This window comes from Procambarus clarkii, chromosome 36, assembly GCF_040958095.1.
Source record: "Procambarus clarkii isolate CNS0578487 chromosome 36, FALCON_Pclarkii_2.0, whole genome shotgun sequence".
NCBI lineage: Eukaryota > Metazoa > Arthropoda > Malacostraca > Decapoda > Cambaridae > Procambarus > Procambarus clarkii.
The window spans coordinates 6,577,140-6,602,139 of NC_091185.1; the positions used below are offsets into that span (position 1 = coordinate 6,577,140).

The following is a 25,000-nucleotide window of genomic DNA, read 5'->3' on the forward strand; positions in this document are numbered from 1 at the left end:
GGAATTTCCTAACACAGCATGTGAAAGAAGATACTAGGGAAAGAGGAGGGGATACGCCCAGCCTATTAGATCTCATTATCACTCAGAATGTAGACGACATCGAGCAGTTGGAACATGAAATACCACTAGGAGCTAGTGACCATTGTGTCCTAGTCTTTGACTACATGATGGAGCTTAAAATTGTGACCAAAGGACAAGAGGTCCGGGAAAGGAGACTTGATTACAGAAAAGGGGACTACAGAAGGATAAGGGACTACCTGGGAGAAGTGCAGTGGGAGGAAGAACTTAGAGGAAAAACAGTGCAAGGTATGATGAACCAAGTCATATTGAAATGCAAGGAGGCTGAAGATAGATTTATTCCAACAATAAAGGAAAAAAGCAGGAGGGAATATAATAACCCATGGTTTAATAGACAGTGTCAGGAAGCAAAGGTGAGAAGCAGGAGGGAGTGGAGGAAGTACAGAAGACAAAGGACAGAGGACAACAGGATTAGATGTAACAGAGCTAGGAATGATTACATTAACATAAGACGAGTGTCGGAAAGAAATTATGAGAACGATATTGCAGTCAAAGCGAAAAAGCAACCAAAATTACTACATAGCCATATAAGAAGGAAGATGTCGGTAAATGACCAAGTGACAAGACTGAGGAAAACAGAAGGGGCAAATACAGAAAGCGACAAGGAAATCTGCGAGGTACTGAATGCAAAATTCCATGGAGTGTTCACAACCGAGCCTGAGCAGCTCCCATTGTTAGAAGAGATTACCCAAGATGAAAGACTATCAGATATAGAGGTGACAGCAGAGGATGTAATGAAACAGTTGACAACACTGGATGCAAATAAAGCTGTTGGACCAGACAAAGTATCACCGTGGATACTTAAAGAGGCAGCGCAGGCTCTCAGCGTGCCTCTGGCAATGATCTTTAATGAGTCACTTATGTCGGGAGAATTGCCCAGTTGCTGGAAGGAGGCAAATGTCGTACCGATTTTCAAAAAGGGTGATAGGGAGGAGGCACTTAACTACAGACCCGTATCACTGACAAGCATCCCCTGCAAAATACTTGAAAGAATAATTAGGCTAAGACTTGTTGAGCACCTGGAGAGCATTGGGTTTGTAAACAAGCACCAACATGGGTGCGGTACCGCACTCATGTGCGGTACCGTATCAAGCCTTTGATACGGTACCGCACATGAGACTGCTATACAAACTTGAGAGGCAGGCAGGAGTAAGCGGAAAGGCCCTAGTATGGGTGAGGAACTACCTAACAGGAAGGAGCCAGAGGGTAATGGTAAGGGGCGAAAAGTCGGACTGGCGAACAGTAACAAGTGGAGTACCTCAAGGATCGGTGCTGGGACCAATCCTCTTTCTAATTTACGTAAATGATATGTTTAAAGGAGTGGAATCATACATGTCAATGTTTGCAGATGACGCAAAATTAATGAGAAGAGTTGTGACAGACGAGGATTGTAGGATCCTCCAAGAGGACTTAAACAGGCTGCAGAGATGGTCAGGGAAATGGCTACTGGAGTTTAACATCAGTAAATGTAAAGTTATGGAAATGGGATCAGGTGACAGGAGACCAAAGGGACAGTACACAATGAAGGGGAACAGCCTACCTGTAACGATTCGAGAAAGAGACCTGGGAGTGGATGTGACACCTAATCTAACTCCTGAGGCACATATAAATAGGATAACGACAGCAGCGTACTCTACACTGGCGAAAATTAGAACTTCATTCAGAAACCTAAATGAGGAAGCTTTTAGGGCGCTTTACACTGCCTACGTGAGACCCGTCTTAGAGTATGCCGCGCCATCATGGAGCCCCCACCTGAAGAAACACATAAAGAAACTGGAGAAGGTTCAGAGGTTTGCGACGAGGCTTGTCCCAGAGCTACGAGGGATGGGATATGAAGAGCGGCTGAAGGAACTGAACCTTACGACACTAGAGAAAAGAAGGGAGAGAGGAGATATGATAGGGACATATAAAATACTCAGGGGAATTGACAAAGTGGAAATAGATGAAATGTTCACACGTAATAATAACAGAACGAGGGGACATGGGTGGAAACTGGAAACTCAGATGAGTCACAGAGATGTTAGGAAGTTTTCTTTTAGCGTGAGAGTAGTAGAAAAATGGAATGCACTTGGGGAACAGGTTGTGGAAGCAAATACTATTCATACTTTTAAAACTAGGTATGAAAGGGAAATGGGACAGGAGTCATTGCTGTAAACAACCGATAGCTAGAAAGGCGGGATCCAAGAGTCAATGCTCGATCCTGCAAGCACATATAGGTGAGTACATATAGGCGAGTACATATAGGTGAGTACACACACACACACAGGCACACACACAGACACACACACACACATACACACACACACACACACACACACACACACACACACACACACACACACACACACACACACACAGTACAACATCACCTTACCTCTCCTCTTCAAAGTCATTACCGTAAATTAGAGCACCTTGGAGTTGTGGGCAGACTCCCACAGTCACCCTGGGTGAGCTCTCATCTTAAAGTGATCCTCTTAAGGCATTCTTGTTGAACTTCTCACTTTATACCTTCACTTAACATTACCTCTCTAGTGTCTTGAGATTGCGCATCTGGCACCACACACACACATGGGGGCGCCGGTGGCTGTGTGGACAACACACTGATCACGTAATCCTGTGGCCCGGGTTCGATTCCCGGCGCCGGCAAGAGAAACAAAAATGATTAGACTTTCTTTCACCCTGATGCCCACGTTACCTAGCAGTAAATAGGTACCTGGGGGTTAGACAGCTGTCACTGGCTTCTTCCTGGGGATGTGTGTGAGGGGGGGGGGGATTAGTAGTTAATAACAGTTGATCGACAGTTGAGAGGCGAGCCGAAAGAGCAGAGCTCAACCCCCACATGCATAACTAGGTGAATACAACTAGGTGAATACATTGAGAAATACAGGAAGACAGACACGGATATATATAGACGCACACTCCGATGAGTTCCCACCGTATCCAGCCTCGGCACTTATTGTATCCCTCTAGTGTGTGTGTGTGTGTGTGTGTGTGTGTGTGTGTGTGTGTGTGTGTGTGTGTGTGTGTGTGTGTGCCTGTGTGTGTGTGTGTGTGTGTGTGTGTGTGTGTGCCTGTGTGTGTGCGCCTGTGTGTGTGTGTGCGTGCGTGCAGGCGCTAAATCAATGGTTCTAGCACGGGATGTTCACTCAGTTCATGTTCTTCAGTTTGGAAGGAAGTATGAACAGCACGTTTAGAGCGCATGCTAAACGTACAAGTTCCATTGAAAGTGTAAAATAAACAAGAGAGGTATTTACTACACCTTCTCATATTCACCAACACGTGTCTACAGCAACCTTAATCCAACATGTACATTCTTCCAGTTCCCACAGATATTGTCAAGACATCTACACAAGTCATCAAATATTTTGACAAGCAGCGCGGCCCTGGAGGCATCTATGTGGGAGGGGGGGAGGGGAGGGGGCCTGCAGTGTCACCCCCTCCCACTGGTGGTGGTGGGGACCTGCAGTGTCACCCCCTCCCACTGGTGGTGGTGGGAGGGACCTACAGTGTCACCCCTCCCACTGGTGGTGGTGGGAGGGACCTACAGTGTCACCCCCTCCCACTGGTGGTGGTGGGAGGGACCTACAGTGTCACCCCTCCCACTGGTGGTGGTGGGAGGGACCTACAGTGTCACCCCCTCCCACTGGTGGTGGGAGGGACCTACAGTGTCACCCCCTCCCACTGGTGGTGGTGGGAGGGACCTACAGTGTCACCCCCTCCCACTGGTGGTGGGAGGGACCTACAGTGTCACCCCCTCCCACTGGTGGTGGTGGGAGGGACCTACAGTGTCACCCCCTCCCACTGGTGGTGGTGGGAGGGACCTACAGTGTCACCCCCTCCCACTGGTGGTGGGAGGGACCTACAGTGTCACCCCCTCCCACTGGTGGTGGTGGGAGGGACCTACAGTGTCACCCCCTCCCACTGGTGGTGGGAGGGACCTACAGTGTCACCCCCTCCCACTGGTGGTGGTGGGAGGGACCTACAGTGTCACCCCCTCCCACTGGTGGTGGGAGGGGACGACGTGCACCCACCAGGACGTGTACCTGGGATGGAATAGGACTTCTACCTGGAAAGGAATACTAATTTTTACTTAGGACGTGTAGAGGAATGGCAGGAAGGAAGGGCTAGAGTATCTGGAAGAGAGGGAGTGTCTTCAACGGAAGAGGCAAGGAGGGAAGGTGTTGTGGAATGGGGAAGGTGGGCAGTGGGAGAGGTTGTTGTGAAGGAAGAGTGGTCATGATGGGCGGGAGAGAGAGAGAGAGAGAGGGAGGTGCTGGAAGAGAGAGAGAGGGAGGGAGGTGCTGGAAGAGAGGAGGGTAAGTAAAGGGGATGGAAGGGACCGCCAGGTAGAGCGGGAAAGGAGACCCCGACTCTGTCCTTGTAAGGCAGCAGCGATCAGCACCACGATACCTGTAGATCACCACGGTAGATGGTAGACGTGGCGATGGAAGGGTGTGGGAGAGAAGTAGATGGTAAACGTGTCGATGGAAGGGGAGAGTAGATGGTAGACGTGGATGGAAGGGGGTGGGAGAGAAATAGATGGTAGATGTGTGAATGGAAGGGATGGGACAGAAGTTGATGGTAGACGTGGATGGAAGGGGGTGGGAAAGAAGGGTTAAATAAAGACTGGAGGAATAGGAGAGAGAAAGACTTAACATATTTGTGTGGGAAAGAGCCTAATGAAATACGAAAAGAAGTTAAGAGACAAAAATTGAAAGAGAATAAGAGAAAAGAGACGTGGAAATGAGGTGGGGGGGGGGGGGGGAAGAGGAGGGGGTGTGGGGAGAGGTGGGGTGTGTGGGGAGCAATGGTGGGGGCTGGTGGCTCCCCACCTGGCTGGCTGGCTGATCAATAGCACAGGTAGTGGGGGGTGAGGCAGCAACAGGTGGAGGAGGAGGCGGCTCACCAGTTGCTGCACCCCCACCACCACCACCATCCCCACCACGCTCACCACCACCACCACCACCATCTCTACCATCACCACCATCCCCACCATCCCCACCACGCTCACCCCCACCACCACTAACCCCACCACCACCACCCCCCCTCACCACCACCAGGGAAGGTGGTAGTCGTCTCATTTACTTACACCACTCCACTTTAAAGTGAGTGTGGGTGGGTGGTGTGTATGGGGTGTGTGTACTACCTAGTGTGTGTGTGGGGGGGCGGGGGTGTGGGGTGTGTGTACTCACCTAGTTGTGCTTGCCCGGGGGGGGGGGGTTCGCTTCGGCTCTTTGGTCCCGCCTCTCAACCGTCAATCAACTGATGTACAGGTTCCTGAGCCTATTGGGCTCTATCATATCTACATTTGAATCTGTGAATGAAGTCAGCCTCCACCACATCACTGACTAATGCATGTTATTTGTTAACTACTCTTGACACTAAAAAAATTTTTCTAATGCGTCTATGGCTCATTTGGGCACTCAATTTTCACCTGTGTCCCCTAGTGCGTGTGCCCCTTGTGTTAAATAGTCTTTATCTACTCTATTAATTCCTCTGAGAATCTTGTATGTGGTGATCATGTCCCCCCCTAAACTCTTGTCTTCCATCGAAGTGAGGTTTAATTCCCGTAGTCTCTCCTCGTAGCTCATACACCTCAGTTCGGGTACTAGTCTGGTGGCAAACTTCTGAACCTTCTCAAATTTAGTCTTATGCTTGACTAGATATGGACTCCATGCTGAAGCTGCATACTCGAGGACTGGTCTGACATATGTGGTATACAAGATTCTGAAGGATTCCTTTCACAAGTTTCTAAAGGCCGTTCTTATGTTGGCCAACCTGGCATATTCCGCTGATGTGGGCTTCGGAGGACAGGTCTGGCGTGATATCAACCCCCAGGTCTCTCTCTGATTATAGAAGAATTTTATCTCTCTCCCAAGTGATACCTTGTATTTGGCCTCCTGCTCCCTACACTTCATTGCATTACTTTTGCTCGGGTTAAACTCTAACAACCATTTGTTGGACCATTCCTTCAGTTTGTCCAGGTCATCTTGAAGTCTCATGCTGTCCTCCTCTGTTTTAATCTTTCTCATAATTTTAGCATCACCAGCAAACATTGAGAGAAATGAGTCTATACCGTCTGAGAGCCCTGTGGGACTCCGCTGGTGACTGCCACCAATCCGAGGTCTCACCCCCCACTGTAACTCTGCTTCCTATTGCTTAGGTACTCCCTTATCCACCGGAGCACCTTACCAGTTACTCCTGCCTCTCTCTCCAACTTTTGCATCATCCTCTTATAGTGCTGTGCACAATAAGTGTGTGTGTTTACCTAGTTGTGCTTGCGGGGGTTGAGCTCTGCTCTTTCGGCCCGCCTCTCAACTGTCAATCAATAGTTACTACTATTCCCCCCCCCCCCACACACACACACCCCAGGAAGCAGCCCGTGACAGCTGACTAACTCCCAGGTACCTATTTACTGCTAGGTAACAGGGGCATCAAGTGAAAGAAACTCTGCCCATTGTTTCTCGCCGGCGCCGGGAATCGAACCCGAGACCACAGGATCACGTGTCTAGCGTGCTGTCCAGTCAGCCACCGGCCCCCTGTGTGTGTGTGGAGGGGATGAGAGTGAAGGGGTAGTGGGTGAGAGTGAGGGGTGAGAGTGTGGGGGTGAGGGTGAGAGTGAGGGGGTGAGGGGTGAGAGTGTGGGGGTGAGCACCCCTGGGGGAGGCTACACTCCCCCAGTAGGGAACACCGGGGCAGGGTAACAAGACACGGGCCCCAGTGCTCAGTGTTCAATACTGTGATTAAAGTTGTCAGTCTGAGTATGGTGTACTCACCTAGTTGTGCTTGCGGGGGTTGAGCTTTGGTTCTTTGGTCCCGACAGAGGTACAGGTGTGGGCGGGTGTGGGCAAGCCTGTGTGTGGGTGTTAGCATAATTAACTTTTTTATCAATCCACATAATACCCGGGAGATGCCTGGTCTAGGCTAACCTTCTCTCATGTCGGCTGACACCCATCTGGCCGGGCATGATACCCATCTGACCGGGCATGATACCTATCTGGCTGGGCATAATACCCATCTGGCCGGGCATGATACCCATCTGGCCGGGCATGATACCCATCTGGCCGGGCATGATACCCATCTGACCGGGCATGATACCTATTTGGCCGGGCATGATACCCATCTGGCCGGGCATGATACCCATCTGGCTGGGCATAATACCCATCTGGCCGGGCATGATACCCATCTGGCCGGGCATGATACCCATCCGGCACATGTTTTCCCTGAGAGTGGACTCAGGGAAAACATGTGCCGTTAGAGAGAGCCTCTGTCTTAGTGGTGTTGAGGGGCTACACCTTCCAGAGGACGGAGGAGATTTAGAAGAAGTATAGAGGTTTGGTCACATACTTCAGCACAAGAATGTAGAAACACTTGGCCACCGAAGCTGATATTTACGAATGAAGCAGCTCCAAGAATCCCGATAAAAAAAGATATATAACAATAAAAGGATTTTATAAGGTCCACTTGGAAAATAACATGATGGAGGAGGAAATAAAAACATAGAAGAAGGGGCAGGACAGAGAGAAGGAATGATAGGATGAGAGCGGGGCAGTAGCAGCCACCAAGAGGGAGTGAGGCAGTAGCAGCCACCAAGAGGGAGTGAGGCAGTAGCAGCCACCAAGAGGGAGTGAGGCAGTAGCAGCCACCAAGAGGGAGTGAGGCAGTAGCAGCCACCAAGAGGGAGTGAGGCAGTAGCAGCCACCAAGAGGGAGTGAGGCAGTAGCAGCCACCAAGAGGGAGTGAGGCAGTAGCAGCCACCAAGAGGGAGTGAGGCAGTAGCAGCCACCAAGAGGGAGTGAGGCAGTAGCAGCCACCAAGAGGGAGTGAGGCAGTAGCAGCCACCAAGAGGGAGTGAGGCAGTAGCAGCCACCAAGAGGGAGTGAGGCAGTAGCAGCCACCAAGAGGGAGTGAGGCAGTAGCAGCCACCAAGAGGGAGTGAGGCAGTAGCAGCCACCAAGAGGGAGTGAGGCAGTAGCAGCCACCAAGAGGGAGTGAGGCAGTAGCAGCCACCAAGAGGGAGTGAGGCAGTAGCAGCCACCAAGAGGGAGTGCGGCAGTAGCAGCCACCAAGAGGGAATGGGGCAGTAGCAGCCACCAAGAGGGAGTGAGGCAGTAGCAGCCACCAAGAGGGAGTGAGGCAGTAGCAGCCACCAAGAGGGAGTGGGTAGTAGCAGCCACCAAGAGGGAGTGGGTAGTAGCAGCCACCAAGAGGGAGTGGGGCAGTAGCAGCCACCAAGAGGGAGTGAGGCAGTAGCAGCCACCAAGAGGGAGTGAGGCAGTAGCAGCCACCAAGAGGGAGTGGACAGTAGCAGCCACCAAGAGGGAGTGAGGCAGTAGCAGCCACCAAGAGGGAGTGATGCAGTAGCAGCCACCAAGAGGGAGTGAGGCAGTAGCAGCCACCAAGAGGGAGTGAGGCAGTAGCAGCCACCAAGAGGGAGTGGACAGTAGCAGCTACCAAGAGGGAGTGAGGCAGTAGCAGCCACCAAGAGGGAGTGGGGCAGGAGACACACTCACCCCTCAGGAGAGGCAACACCCACATAGAAGCAATGCAGTGCAAGAACAAATGAATGGCAGCATAACAAATGAGCAGCTAGAACCTGAGGTAGAAGGCCTCGGCTCCCAGGCCTGACAAGGCACAACAGACCAGAGCACCCCCAGAGCCTTCCCCAGACCAAACATGCCACATATCCAACATCCAACATATACTTCCTCCCACACTTCCCCTTGGAACTCAATCACTACTTTCTACTACTTAACCAGCCCCTAAGTCCCACTCCATTACACTCTCCACTCCAACCTAATGCCTCAGACATCCATCCCTCTGCTGTCTTCCACATCCCAAATCCATCCCGAGTCTAATCTAAACCCACATTCCTAGGATGGAAACTAACAGGGAAGATTCTGAAGATCTGGTACTCCAATGTGTGTGTTTACTAGTTGTGTGTTGTGTTTTTTGCGGGGGTTGAGCTTTGCTCTTTCGGCCCGCCTCTCAACTGTCAATCAACTGTTTTTTACTAACTACTTTTTTTTTTTTTTTTTTTTTTTTTTTCCACACCACACACATACACACACACCAGGAAGCAGCCCGTGACAGCTGACTAACTCCCAGGTACCTATTTACTGCTAGGTAACAGGGGCACTTAGGGTGAAAGAAACTTTGCCCATTTGTTTCTGCCTCGTGCAGGAAACGAACCCGCGCCACAGAATTACGAGTCCTGCGCGCTATCCACCAGGCTACGAGGCCCCCCTCGTAGTGTGTGTGTGTGTGTGTGTGTGTGTGTGTGTGTGTTTCCACAGCAGCACTTGCACGGGGCCTAAACCTATGGCTGACCCACTAAGTGTTTCTTGTTTCTGTTTTACTAAGGCGAAGTACGAGTATTTATGTCTCTTGTATGCTTCAGTAAACAAATCCACAAAGGCCGTGATGAGTGTTCGAACCTACGTCCAGGATGATCCCAGATGCGCCTTAGTCGACTGCTCCACGACATGGTTAAAAGAATTGCAGTGAAAAGACTGAAAACAGTAAAAGAGAGAACAGACCGTGATGTAATAGCACTAGTAGAAACCAAACTAACTGGTGTGATTAGGAACACAATATTCGAGACGGAATACCAGATAGAGAAGTGAAAGACTTGAGAGTGGAGGCGTGGTACTCTTAGTAAAAAGAAACGGGTTTTGAAGGGATTACTTTGGAGAAGACGAACAACAAGTACAGCGACTACACTGTGGGAATCATTTGTTGTATAGTGTGAAAGTGGTAGAAGGTGTTCTTTACAACCCTCCACACAACTACACAAGAAGACAACATTACCAGCACACGACGCTTGAAGATCCTCCAACGGGTGATGGCCACAGTCCACTGACTAAAAAGTATAAAGCCTCTATAATGTGAAACTTTAGTCATGGCCAAACTTTATACTGGCAAATAATGGACTATAGAGATGAGACGTAGAATGCAAGGCTGGTAGAAGTAGAGAGGAATTAGTTGTTACAACATATCAAGGAGGAAACAAAGAGTAGTAGTGACTACCAGGTAGCCTGGACCTGGTCTTCACAAAAAATGAGATGGACATTGAAAACATTGACCAGGACATGGTATTAGGCGCTAGTGACCAATGTGTTTGTCCTTGACAATGAAAGTCATACAAAGATGTAACCAGGGGGAGAATATTAGGCTAGGGTATAGGAGAGCAGACTACCAGAAGGTCGGATAAGTCCTGGCCGCGGATACAGAAAGAAAACAGAAACAGAAAATGGGGAAGAGAAGTGGGAAGAAAGGCAACAGCGGACATATGGACTAGGTAACGGACAAACTCAGAGACGTTGAAGAAAGGTTTATACCACCACTAAGGGTTGAGGGAAACAGGGCGCGCATTACCCCATGGGTCAGCAGGCTGTGTCTGCAAGCAAGGAGAAGAAACATGGAAGAAATAGAGAGAACACTGAACAGAAAGAAAATGATGTATACAAAAAGGCCAGAAATGAATTCCCAGAAACAAGGAGTGGCAGAGACGCAGTATGAGAATGACATTGTATATAAGACTAAGTCCAAGCCAAAACTGTTCTGTTGTCACATCAGGAGGAAGATGACTGTGAATGATCATCTTATAATACTTATTAGACAAAAGTGAGGAAGGACACAAGGAAAATGATAAGGAGATCTGTGAACAACTTAATATAGCTTTCAGGAAGTATTGAAGCTGGAACCTACTTTGCCACTAAAGTTTAGAGCCCAAACAAAACGGTCAAATCCACAGGAAATCCTGACTGAAATTACAGCGACGCCAGAACTGGATGTGACAAAGCCGCGAGACCAGACAAGTATCGCCATGGATACTAAGAGGCAGCGGAAGCATTGTGCAGCCCACTTGTCATACTTCATCCCTCTCTAGTAACCCGAGAACTTCCAGACTGCTGGAAAGTGGGTTATGTCCCGCTAATCTACAAGAAACACGGCGCAACGCTGGCCATGTAATTATTTAACATTCAGTGATACTCTCAAACACCCCCCCCAACACTGTGGGCCACACCCCCCCCAACACTGTGGCCCACACCCCCCAACACTGTGGGCCACACCCCCCCCAACACTGTGGCCCACACCCCCCAACACTGTGGCCCACACCCCCCCAACACTGTGGCCCACACACACCCCCCCAACACTGTAGCCCACACACACCACCCCAACACTGTGGGCCACACACCACCCCAACACTGTGGTCCACACACCACCCCAACACTGTGGGCCACACACCACCCCCCACCCCAACACTGTGGCCCACACACCACCCCAACACTGTGGCCCACACACCACCCCAACACTGTGGCCCACACACCACCCCCCACCCCAACACTGTGGGCCACACACCACCCCAACACTGTGGCCCACACACCACCCCAACACTGTGGGCCACACACCACCCACCACCCCAACACTGTGGCCCACACACCACCCCAACACTGTGGGCCACACACCACCCCAACACTGTGGGCCACACACCACCCCAACACTGTGGGCCACACACCACCCCAACACTGTGGGCCACACACCACCCCAACACTGTGGGCCACACACCACCCCAACACTGTGGCCCACACACCACCCCAACACTGTGGGCCACACACCACCCCAACACTGTGGCCCACACACCACCCCAACACTGTGGGCCACACACCACCCCAACACTGTGGGCCACACACCACCCCAACACTGTGGGCCACACACCACCCCAACACTGTGGCCCACCCCCCACCCCAACACTGTGGTCCACACACCACCCCAACACTGTGGCCCACACACCACCCCAACACTGTGGCCCACACACCACCCCAACACTGTGGTCCACACACCACCCCAACACTGTGGTCCACACACCACCCCCCACCCCTACACTGTGGCCCACACACCACCCCAACACTGTGGCCCACCCCCCACCCCAACACTGTGGGCCACACACCACCCCAACACTGTGGCCCACACACCACCCCAACACTGTGGCCCACACACCACCCCAACACTGTGGTCCACACACCACCCCAACACTGTGGGCCACACACCACCCCAACACTGTGGCCCACACACCACCCCAACACTGTGGTCCACACACCACCCCCCACCCCAACACTGTGGCCCACCCCCCACCCCAACACTGTGGGCCACACACCACCCCAACACTGTGGCCCACCCCCCACCCCAACACTGTGGTCCACACACCACCCCAACACTGTGGCCCACACACCACCCCAACACTGTGGGCCACACACCACCCCAACACTGTGGCCCACACACCACCCCAACACTGTGGGCCACACACCACCCCAACACTGTGGCCCACACACCACCCCAACACTGTGGCCCACACACCACCCCAACACTGTGGCCCACACCCCCCCAACACTGTGGGCCACACACCCCCCCAACACTGTGGGCCACACACCCCCCCAACACTGTGGGCCACACACCACCCCAACACTGTGGGCCACACACCCCCCCAACACTGTGGGCCACACACCCCCCCAACACTGTGGCCCACACACCACCCCAACACTGTGGCCCACACACCACCCCAACACTGTGGGCCACACACCACCCACCACTCCAACACTGTGGCCCACACACCACCCCAACACTGTGGGCCACACACCACCCACCACTCCAACACTGTGGGCCACACACCACCCCAACACTGTGGGCCACACACCACCCCCCACCCCAACACTGTGGGCCACACACCACCCCAACACTGTGGGCCACACACCACCCACCACCCCAACACTGTGGGCCACACACCACCCCAACACTGTGGGCCACACACCACCCCAACACTGTGGGCCACACACCACCCCAACACTGTGGGCCACACACCACCCCAACACTGTGGGCCACACACCACCCCAACACTGTGGGCCACACACCACCCCAACACTGTGGGCCACACACCACCCACCACCCCAACACTGTGGCCCACACACCACCCCAACACTGTGGGCCACACACCACCCCAACACTGTGGGCCACACACCACCCCAACACTGTGGGCCACACACCACCCCAACACTGTGGGCCACACAGTAGCCAAATAGCGGTTGAGTAATTTCATAAAACAGGGCCTGTACAAGGCCCCCACACACACCCAACTGGAATTTTAAATGTAATTATGAAGTTGATCATATACACCTGGGGGGGAGGGAGAGAGAGAGAGAGAGAGAGAGAGAGAGAGAGAGAGAGAGAGAGAGAGAGAGAGAGAGAGAGAGAGAGAGAGAGAGAGAGAGAGAGTAAAGATGGAGAGAGAGAGAGAGAGTAAAGATGGAGAGAGAGAGAGAGAGAGAGAGAGAGAGAGTAAAGATGGAGAGGTACAGGTGAAGAAAATATGTTGGAAATGTGGAATATAGGGCGAGTTATGAGACGAGGCGTGCTGACCGCCTGGCTGACACGGGTTGTGTGTAGCAGACAACACATACTTGTTCTTCTCTCGGTATATGGCATGAACGGTGAGTAAGGGAAGAGCCAGAGACAGGGGGAGGGGGAGGATGGGGGGAACTTTGAGGGAAAAGCGCCAAGCCATTATGACTAACACTTGGAAGGAATTAGGATAAAGATTTGGGATGTGTGCAACCACTTGGAGGGTCGGGGGATTGAACGCCGACCTGCATGAAGCGAGACTGTCGCTCTACCGACCAGCCCAAGTGGTTGAGCTGAGAGGAGGGGGAGGGGGGGTAAGATGTGTTGTAGTGCACCTCTAATCCTTCACTTGGCCAGTTAACACAGTCTGAGGGTGGGGGGGGGGGGGGGGGGGGGCAGCAATATTCCGGGAACACCAACAAAATCCAATAGACTTGAGCCAAAGTGAAATCCTCGCCAGTTCATCTATCACTCCATTATGCAGCAAGAACCACTCCACTATGAACCATCCAATAACGTTAGCAGACCGCAAAATGTATTAACTTCGTGCGCCCATTTTGTGCTTCTTTAACCCCTTTCACCACCACCCACAGGATGGGTATGGGGTCCACCACCGCCCACAGGGTGGGTATGGGGGTCCACCACCCCCCACAGGATGGGTATGGGGTTCACCACCGCCCACAGGATGGGTATGGGGTCCACCACCGCCCACAGGGTGGGTATGGGGTCCACCACCGCCCACAGGGTGGGTATGGGGTCCACCACCGCCCACGGGATTGGCGATGGTGTCAGTGGGCCTTATCAGCAGGGCCACTCCTCCACCTCCTCCTCTCCCTTCCCTCTCTTCCCTTGCAATATGTTCTATGTTCCTTGGAAACACAGCGTCTGTTATGACTCCCGACAATTTTGTTTCTGCGAGTCTTATTACATCTGGGTTCTCTTCCTGCGCCATTTCTGCCAGTTCACTTGCTTTGTTGGTAATTCCATCGATCTTTGAGTACATTACCTTGAAGCTCACTTTCCTATATCCATTTTCACCCACCCTCCTAACTAGTATAGGAAGTTGTTCCATGGTCATTGCTGCCTGGGTAGGCTCATCATCCTGTGGGGTAGTATCAGGGGTTAAGGGGGGGTAGGGGGGGGGGGAAGAAGAGGGCTTAGAAATTGCCCAGGCCTGCTTGGGGCAGGGAAAATTCCTAGGGGGTGGAGGGGCAGGGAGTGCTCGGTGTACTCCTCTATTTGTGCTTGCAGGATCGAGCATTGACTCTTGGATCCCGCCTTTCCAGCCATCGGTTGTTTACAGCAATGACTCTGGTCCTATTTCCCTATCATATCTAGTTTTAAAATTATTAATAGAGTTTGCTTCCACAACCTGTCCCCCAAGTGCATTCCATTTTTCCACTACTCTCACGCTAAAAGAATTCTTCGTAACATCTCTGTGACTCATCTGAGTTTCCAGCTTCCACCCATGTCCCCTCGTTCTGTTATTATTCCTTGTGAACACTTCGTCTCTTTCCACTCTGTCATTTCCCTGAGTATTTTATACGTTTCTATCATATCCCCCCCCCTTCTTTTTTCTAATGTCGTAAGGTTCAGTTCCTTCAGGCGCTCTTCATATCCCATCCCTCGTAACTCTGGGACAAGCCTCGTCGCAAACTTCTGAACCTTTTCCAGTTTCCTTATGTGCTTCTTCAGATGGGGACTCCATGACAGCGCAGCATACTCTAAGACTGGTCTCACATAGGCAGTGTAAAGCGCCCTAAAAATCTCCTCATTTAGGTTTCTGAATGAAGTTCTAACTTTCGCCAGTGTAGAGTACGCTGCTGTCGTTATCCTATTTATATGTGCCTCAGGAGATAGATTAGGTGTTACGTCCACGCCCAGGGCTCTTTCTCGAATCGTTACAGGCAGGCAGTTCCCCTTCATTGTGTACTGTCCCTTTGGTCTCCTATCATCTGATCCCATTTACATAACTTTACATTTACTTGTGTTGAACTCCAGTAGCCATTTCTCTAACCATCTCTGCAACCTGTCCAGGTCCTCTTGGAGGACCCTACAATCCTCATCTGTCACAACTCTTCTGTGTGTATTCACCTAGTTGTGTTTGCGGGGGTTGAGCTCTGCTCTTTCGGCCCGCCTCTCAACTGTCAATCAACTATTTACTAACTACTTTCCCCCCCCACACCACACACACCCTGTGTGTGTGTGTGTGTGTGTGTGTGTGTGTGTGTGTGTGTGTGTGTGCGTGCAGCATTAAGAGGGTCCACATAAACACCACTCACCTCGTGGGAGCTCCACCAGCAAGCACTTAACAACACACACAAACACACACACCTGCCTCAGGTACACATGTGCACGCACACATATACACACACCAGGCAAACACCAGGGGGTCTGATACCCGAGCGGACAGCGCGCAGGACTCTTAATTCTGTGGCCCGGGTTCGATTCTCGGACCAGGCAGAAACAAATGGGCAAAGTTTCTTTCACCTTTGGTACCCCTGTTACCTAGCAGTAAAAAGGTACCTGGGAGTTAGACAGCTACTACGGAGCTGCTTCTTGTGTGTGTGTAGAAAAAAATAGTAGTTAGTAAGGGAGCCGGTCGGCCGAGCGGACAGCACACTGAACTTGTGATCCTGTGGTCCTGGGTTCGATCCCAGGCGCCGGCGAGAATCAATGGGCAGAGTTTCTTTCACTCTATGCCCCTGTTACCTAGCAGTAAAATAGGTACCTGGGTGTTAGTCAGCTGTCACGGGCTGCTTCCTGGGGGTGGAGGCCTGGTCGAGGACCGGGCCGCGGGGACGCTAAGCCCCGGAAGCACCTCAAGGTAACCCCGCAAGCACAACTAGGCTTGTCCCCAGCACGACCCAGCGCCTCAACAGTAGTGGTGCAGACGGAACAACTCTCACACCCAACTACCAATTCTTAGTTTTTATCACAAAGGAAAAGAGCGAACACTGTCCGCTATCGTGCAGCCTTACAGAGCACGCACGCACGCGCGCGCACACATTAAGGTTATCACGGTGCCCGGGAGAGGGCCGCCCAGGGCCCCAGAGCCCCGCAACACTAAGGGCCGAGGGCAGGGCCGGCCCCAGTGAGCGACCGTACCCAGAGGGCGGAACACATGGGGCCAATTTATGGGCTCGTGGACACATTTTCTTGCTGTAAGCTCGATTTAAGGCCGATTTTCCTTTTTTTTTCTTTACCACCCAAGTTCTGTGGAGCCTTTATGAAGGGAGGAGGAGGAAGAGGGGGGAGGAGGAGGGGGGGGGGAGGAGGAGGGGGGAGTAAGAGAGAAAAGACCGCACTAAGAAGTGTTAAGTGTTCACAGTAACTTCTCAAAAATAATGTTGTATGCATATTTTTCTTGCTATAACACTAATTCACCCCCCCCTGGGTCACCCTGGGACCTCCACCCCTGCTGGCACCTCCCCGGTGCCTTACCTCACTCTCCCCGGGTCTTAGAGTCCTCCTCCTCTTTCTACGGTAAACATTTCTCGTCAACTTTGGTGGTGTTGTGGGTCGGCGCCTTTCTCTGTCTCTCCTCGTGTCAGCCTCTGTATGGATTACTGTACAACTGTCTTCTTCCTTCTGGTGAGGTGAGTTACCAGTCAGACGGGCTGGGGGCACTCACCTGGGGGGCCAGGTACCTGGGGACACTCACCTGGGGGGACCTCAACGACCTACCTGTAGCCGTCTTGAGTCAGTAACAAGGATGCCACCCTAAGTGGCCACTTTAACTGTCCTAACTGCTCGCCCCCATCTGGCCTGACCCGCCACCAATTACCCCCCCCCCCCCCGCCATTACCGCCACAAGCACAGCTAGAGACCAAGAACCAAAGGTGCGGTGAGCGGTTGTTAGTGCCGGTGTGGCCTATATGGTCATTATGGGGACCATAACCTGTGCTTCTTGTGCTCCCAGGCACTAATGGCACCCGTGCCACGCGTGCGGGCGGGCACGCGCTCCTCCCACTCCTTCCCCCACCATAACAGCTCTAATTACGGCAATTACGTCCAACTGGTGAACCAGGCGCTTGTTACTGGTCGGTATGAAGGTTCTCGTGTGTGGGTGGTGATGCTGGCCCACCTGTCTGGTGTGGGGGGGGGAGGGAGATGTAGGGGAGGGGGAGTCACCTGCCCCACGTGGGGGGGGGGGACGAGCAGTGACGTTCCTTACATCGCGCGTAGGTAGGTAGGTGATGATGATGATGATGAAGATTAAGCCACCCAAAAGGTGGCACGGGCATGAATAGCCCGTAAGTGGTGGCCCTTTTGAGCCATTACCAGTATCAAGAGCTGATACTGGAGATTTGTGGAGGTGCGAATGCACCCTGCATGGCGGGAGATGTCTCCCTTGTGAATGTGTTATGAAGATGAAGCCACCCAAAAGGTGGTACGGGCATGAATAGCTCGTAAGTGGTGGCCCTTTTGAGCCATCACCAGTATCAATAGATGATACTGGAGGTAGGTAGGTGGGTGGGGGGGGGGGTGATATAGTCTTGCTAGTGACCCCGAGGCCACGACGACCAAATAGCGTGCTCAGAGGGGGAGGGAGGAATGCCGGTGTGGGGGGGGGGGTGAGGGAAGGTGAGGAGAAGGCTCCACATCCGTCTTCCTCCCCTCACCTGTCACCTGCCACCAGCACACCTCCAGGGGAGGAAATGCGGAACAGGTGACCTACACTCCCTCACTCACTCCCCAGCCTTACCTAATAGTTAAATTTTAAATTTTGTCCAGATGGGCGAGTTTATTGGGCAGCGTCACTCATCTTGTGAGTGGACACACCACCATAATGACAGTATTGGGCAGCGTCACTCATCTTGTGAGTGGACACACCACCATAGTGACAGTATTGGGCAGCGCCACTCATCCTGTGAGTGGACACACCGCCATAGTGACAGTATTGGGCAGCGCCACTCATCTTGTGAGTGGACATACCGCCATAGCAGCATGTACAACACTCCCCAATAGGAAGAAAACCCGCTGGGTTGTTCATCCTGTCACTTGTACCCTGACACAGCTGGGACTTGCTTAACTGTCAAGTGAACAGCTCCTCAAACAAGAAGATTAACATCTATCAACCCTTAAAAGCTTACGTTATCTTGCGGGTACAAAATGGGGAAATCTTTTAAGAACAGTATCAATATTTGACAAATAGTGTTTTCCTAAGTCAAACAATGTGGGGTTTATTATTCTACACATATTTCTAATGTCTCTCAGGTGTTCACATTCACGTAGATAGTGGTCAAGGCGGTGTCCATCACTCTCACCACACATTCTTCAACTCCGCTGCTCAACTGTTGTTTCCATTCCTAATCTCCATGGATATTTGTATCCACCATGGATATTTGTATCCAAGACGGATTCTCGCTATTACTGATTCTCTCCCTCGTCCTCCTCTTCGGCCATAATGATTGGGATTGCCAGCTGCAACCATGTTGTACCATCGTATAGATTCACTGGTTTGTGCTTCTATCCTCCTTTCCTCAGTTATCTGATCATATCTGGTGTATAACATGACAGTTTACAACAGGAAACCAAGGTATATTTTTATAACTTGACAACAGTGAATATCAGTAGTATATTTAATGTATAACTGTATAACCAGGGTATATTTGACCAATAATTGATGGCTTTTGTATAATTGAGGATATATGTGATGAATAACTGATTTATAACTCGTATAACTGGGATATATCTCATAGTAAGCTGGTATTCCTGGGGTATAAATTGCATTATGATGGTGTATAGCTGGTATACCTGGAGCTCTACTGACTCTGGGCTGGTGTATATCTGATGCATATGCTTGTGTATGAATGGAGTGAAATTGGCACAGACAACCTTGGCTGTTGGGCACAGTGCCAGACATTCCGGGGGAGGGGGTGGGTGTCATGTGGGGGAGGGTGTCATGTGGGGAGGGGGTGGGTGTCATGTGGGGGGGGGTGTCATGTGGGGAGGGGGTGGGTGTCATGTGGGGGGGGGGGGTGTCATGTGGGGAGGGGGTGGGTGTCATGTGGGGAGGGGGTGTGTGTCATGTGGGGAGGGGGTGTGTGTCTTGTGGGGGGGGGGGGTCATTATTCTGTCAGTGGAGCAATTTCTTGAACTTTGGGAACAGTGGTGAACCCAGCCCGTCTTCCAAACAGTCCCAAAAGTGATTCCATGCACCCGCCAAACCCCCTGTTTATGCAACCCGTCCTCGACTCAACACCATTCCATCCAGCGGTCGACCCCACAGACGCATTCATACATTTTAACATGCTGTTCAGTCAAAACGGGAATTTTCTCAAATATAAATTAATATTATAATATATTAGCATATTGTGCATATATAGACATAGGTTAGGTTAGGTGTTTAGGTTCTGTTGGCGATTATTGGTATTTGTAGTACGTGGGTGAAGCATTTACAGTGTTGTGGTTCGAACACAAGTCGTCAGTGAAGCAGTTGTTCCGGAAGTGTTCGGCCGTCATCAGTTGCGAGTTGTGTGTAAACCGTTTTTTCATTCACAAACAGCTGGGGTTTGGCGGGTGGATGGAATCACTTTTGGGTCTTCGTTTGGAGGACGAGCTGCACGACTCAACAGATTTCGTTCGAACACTTCCGGAACAAGTGCTTCACTGACGGCTTGTATCCGAACCACAACGCTGTAAATGCTTCACCCACGTACTACAAATACCAATAATCGCCAACAGAACCTAAACACCTAACCTAAGCCTATATATAGGCAGAATATGATAATGTTATAATATTAATTTATATGAGAATATTCCCGTTTTGACTGAACAGCATGTTAATTTAAAATTTCTGAATGCGTCTGTGGGGTCGACCGCTGGATGGAATGGACTTTAGTCGAGGACGGGTTGGGTGAATGAGCTCCAGGATTCACTCACATGCTAGGACTAACATGTATCGATACTCTACTCTCGCTAATTGGCCGATAATTATACCTCTCTACCAATCACAGCTCACCATGTCATCTTTCTCCTGTGTATTAAAAACATGAAGAGGATGTAACTTAAAATTCCGTCAGAAGTCCTGTTGAATTTCATCTTTTCTCTTGCAAAATATAAATTTTTACTCTAAGGAAATATATACATTGACGCACACATACGAAATAAACCCGGAGCCAGTTTTCTCCTCAGGTAATGAGATATATTCTGACAGTTAGAGGAGACTGGTGGTGTGTGGCAGTCATAGGGGCAGGATAATGTCACGCTGACAAATAGCGTCGCAACACACAAGGGGATAAATAAGAGAAGAGGACAATGAGGGGATGACCCTTGCTCTGTGACCTGGGCTGACGACACCAGGAACCATCAGGGCGTCAGACGCTTTGAGCAGGACGTCCCAGGAGAAGCCAGTGACCGTGGCATCCTGGTCTTTGATCACACGGTGGCACTGACATCACCACAGTCGTGAACACGTGCGGCTCGTGTCACAAGATTGACCTACAAAAAAGTGATTAAATGGGAATAATCTTGCAAACTTGCATTGAGAAGAACTTAGAGAGTCCACGAGATGATAAAATGGGTCGACCAGAGATGCATGGTGTCTGATAAGACATGTAGGCCAGCACTAACAGACAGGGAACATGCTTTAACAGACAGTATAAAGAGGACAAATTAGTAGGGGGAAGAATTTTGGGAAAAAAAATTCCCGAAGGCATAAAACAAATCTTAACTATAATAGACCATTACTATACGTATGTACATAAGCATCTCTCACGGAGGCCACCGGACACTCATAGGCAGTGTTGGCCAACCCCAACGTTCCTCTCCTCCAGTACCTCGTCCACTATTACTGGGACACACTGGAGAGTTCCACCTTGTACGTGGACCAGCCCTCCGCCACAGTATCACGAGGTCTCTATACCCCACGACCACTCCCCAGCCACTCGCTGGCAGAGGACTTTAGTCACACGCTGAGCGGGGCCACAAAACATCCAATACAGAGGTAGCGAACCCCTGGCAGAAGCCTTTAGTGACCGGCTAACAGCGCTTCCCAACAGGCACCTCATTGGCGTCCGTTCCGGGGTACGTCGATCTCTTCCAGTACACACTGCTTCAGATCCGCGGCGGCTTACTTAGTCGTCATCCAGGACTAAGTCGAGAGAACGTCGGCTGGCCAAGGTAAACTGCCTTCCTCAGTACTGCTGCCTCTACACGTCACCTCTGTCGACATAACACGTCATTATGTAGGCGAGGAGTCACAATAACGTGGCTGAAGTATGTTGACCAGACCACACACTAGAAGGTGAAGGGACGACGACGTTTCGGTCCGTCCTGGACCATTCTCAAGTCGATTGTCTTGAGAATGGTCCAGGACGGACCGAAACGTCGTCGTCCCTTCACCTTCTAGTGTGTGGTCTGGTTAACACGTCATTAGTTAATTGGACAGTGCACTGGGGAAACCAGGAGGTAACACTCACTGGGGAGTTGACATGATGCACGTAGCACAACCTAGGTGGCGCTGATCTTGGTCCGCCGCCTCACCAGAGGTCGTCCACAACGACCTCTCGGTCTAGCCAAGGCTGGGAACCTGTGCCATTTGCCGTTGTCACGCCACCAACAATAGATGACGGTGTCTATGTAGCGTCCAATATCAGGGAGGTTGGAGTGCAGACTCATAGATGGCGCTGGCCACACTCAAACGGCGGGGACGAGTCCGTAACATGAGTATACTCACGGACCACGACTCGCTGAGTATACTCACGGACCACGACTCGCTGAGTATACTCACGGACCACGACTCGCTGAGTATACTCACGGACCACGACTCGCTGAGTATACACACTCGGCCACATCATGGACACTACAATATACATCTAGCAAGTACACATACATAACACACACACACACACAACCACATACATACACACACACACACACACACACACACACACACACACACACACACACACACACACAATGACCCCTAATTTAATTTTCAGAATTGCTTTCCCTCAGTTAAAAAAAAATCCACAACCAAAACTGTGGTTGTGGACTATTTCCTGCTCATCCTTCTGTGTACTCACCTAATTGTGCTTGCGGGGGTTGAGCTCTGGCTCTTTGGTCCCGCCTCTCAACCGTCAATCAACTGGTGTACAGATTCCTGAGCCTACTGGGCTCTATCATATCTACACTTGAAGCTGTGTATGGAGTCAGCCTCCACCACATCACTGCCTAATGCGTTCCATTTGTCAACCACTCTGACACTGATAAAATTCTTTCTAACGTCTCTATGGCTCATTTGGGCACTCAATTTCCACCTGTGTCCCCTAGTGCGTGTGCCCCTTGTGTTAAAAAGTCTGTCTTTATCTACCCTATCAAATTCCTCTGAGAATCTTGTATGTGGTGTGTGTGTGTGCTCTAGCTCCTCGTGCCCAGCCTGCCAGCCTCCTTGTATCAGTTACGTTATAACTGAACTATTTTGATGTTCGAATTCTGTGTCGGATCTTTCCTTAAAGTTGTGTCTGGAGGTGGCTTCCACACCTTTGGGTAGAGTGCATTTGTTGACCGCACGTACGGGGTACGATGCATCTTTACATTACGTTGCCTCATTTGCTTCTTCAACATCGACTTGTGTCTTATACTTTGCCTCAGAATATTGAAGCTTTCCTTACACGACTTGTGTCTCCTCGTCAGTATCTTTTATGTTGGGAACATGTTTGTCTAGAGGAGCGTGGTCGGCTCAATAACACATTCCCAGCTTGTAATAATGATAAAGTGAACAAAGTCAACATTTCCTGAACAATTAATTAACTAGGACGAAGAACAGTAACCGATGTAGAATGTTGAGGCAGAGTGTTCTCTTCGCCAAGTCTTGGAGACCCGTGTCAAGTGGAAGACGAGGCGAGAGTGGTGGGAAGACGTCTCCCAGACCTGGACCTTCACTTGTCTAACTGTGGTTGAGATAGTTCAGAGTAGGATGGTCGTCAGTTATTGGTCAGTTACAACCTCACACCACCGCTCATCTATACTAATTTATCTGATTATTATTATTATTATTATTATTATTATTATTATTATTATTCCTCCAGTAGTTCATTTGTGTGTGACGTGTTCTGTCGGGTAATTAATATTTCCCTTGTTTCACTATACTAATTTAAATATGAAATTTTCCTGGATGTCCAATACTGGCTTTAATTAGCGAGCGGATTTGTTAAGTGGGTAAGTTGGTTCATGTGTCTCTCATTAACGAGATGAGTGAGTGAGCGTGTTACAGGGCTGGTCGGTGGGGGGGGGGGGGCTGGTCGGTGGCGCTGGTCGGTGGTGGGGGCTGGTCGGTGGTGGGGGCTGGTCGGTGGCGCTGGTCGGTGGTGGGGGCTGGTCGGTGGTAGGGGGCTCGTCGGTGGTGGGGGCTGGTCGGTGGCGCTGGTCGGTGGTGGGGGCTGGTCGGTGGCGCTGGTCGGTGGTGGGGGCTGGTCGGTGGTGGGGGCTGGTCGGTGGTGGGGGCTGGTCGGTGGCGCTGGTCGGTGGTGGGGGCTGGTCGGTGGTAGGGGGCTCGTCGGTGGTGGGGGCTGGTCGGTGGTGGGGGGCTGGTCGGTGGCGCTGGTCGGTGGGGGGGGCTGGTCGAGGGGGAGGGGGGACTGGTCGTTTTTTTTTTTTTGGGGGGGGGGAGTAAAGAGGAAGGAGAAGCATAGGTGAAGGGAAGTATAGAAGTGGGAAATACAGTGAGAGGTATGAAAGCAGGCGGGCTGTCCGCCTTGCTGACACCAGGCGGGCTGTCCGCCTTGCTGACACGATGTGTGGGTGTTGGCAGCTAAGCTAAGCTGGCTCCCTCTTGTCAGGGAGCTGTGAGTGTGTGAGAGGTTCTTCACATGTGTTTCACCATATGTGGATGTTCATAGATGAATACTGTGTAGCATTCAGATATATACACACTCCGATGCTTCCACACATGTTGTTCTGTTTAAGGCTCTTTATTTTATTATTATTATTTATCGAGTTGTTCATACATAGACATATATACATATACTCACATATATACTTATATATACCTATATACATGTACATATATGCATACACATATATACATATACACACACACACCCATATACATATGCATCCCCGCCTCATGCGCACTTGGCCGCCCACTGACACGGACACGCCAGCAGTGACGGACACGTCAACAGTGACGGACACGTCAGCAGTGACGGACACGTCGACAGTGACGGACACGTCAGCAGTGACGGACACGTCAACAGTGACGGACACGCCAGCAGTGACGGACACGTCAACAGTGACGGACACGTCAGCAGTGACGGACACGTCGACAGTGACGGACACGTCAACAGTGACGGACACGTCAACAGTGACGGACACGTCGACAGTGACGGACACGTCAACAGTGACGGACACGTCAGCAGTGACGGACACGTCAACAGTGACGGACACGTCGACAGTGACGGACACGTCAGCAGTGACGGACACGTAAACAGTGACGGACACGTCAGCAGTGACGGACACGGCAGCAGTGACGGACACGGGGACACTAAGCCGCGGGGACACGGGGACACTAAGCCCC

At 51.2% G+C, this 25,000-nt stretch overlaps 1 protein-coding gene across 1 annotated transcript in view; it reads left to right on the plus strand.

Annotated features, from left to right (window-relative positions):
• The window catches only part of LOC123756102 (Ca[2+]-channel protein alpha[[1]] subunit T), a 487,984-nt gene that overhangs the window by 32,249 nt on the left and 430,735 nt on the right, over positions 1 to 25,000 (plus strand). The gene's annotated exons all lie outside the window — the stretch shown is intronic.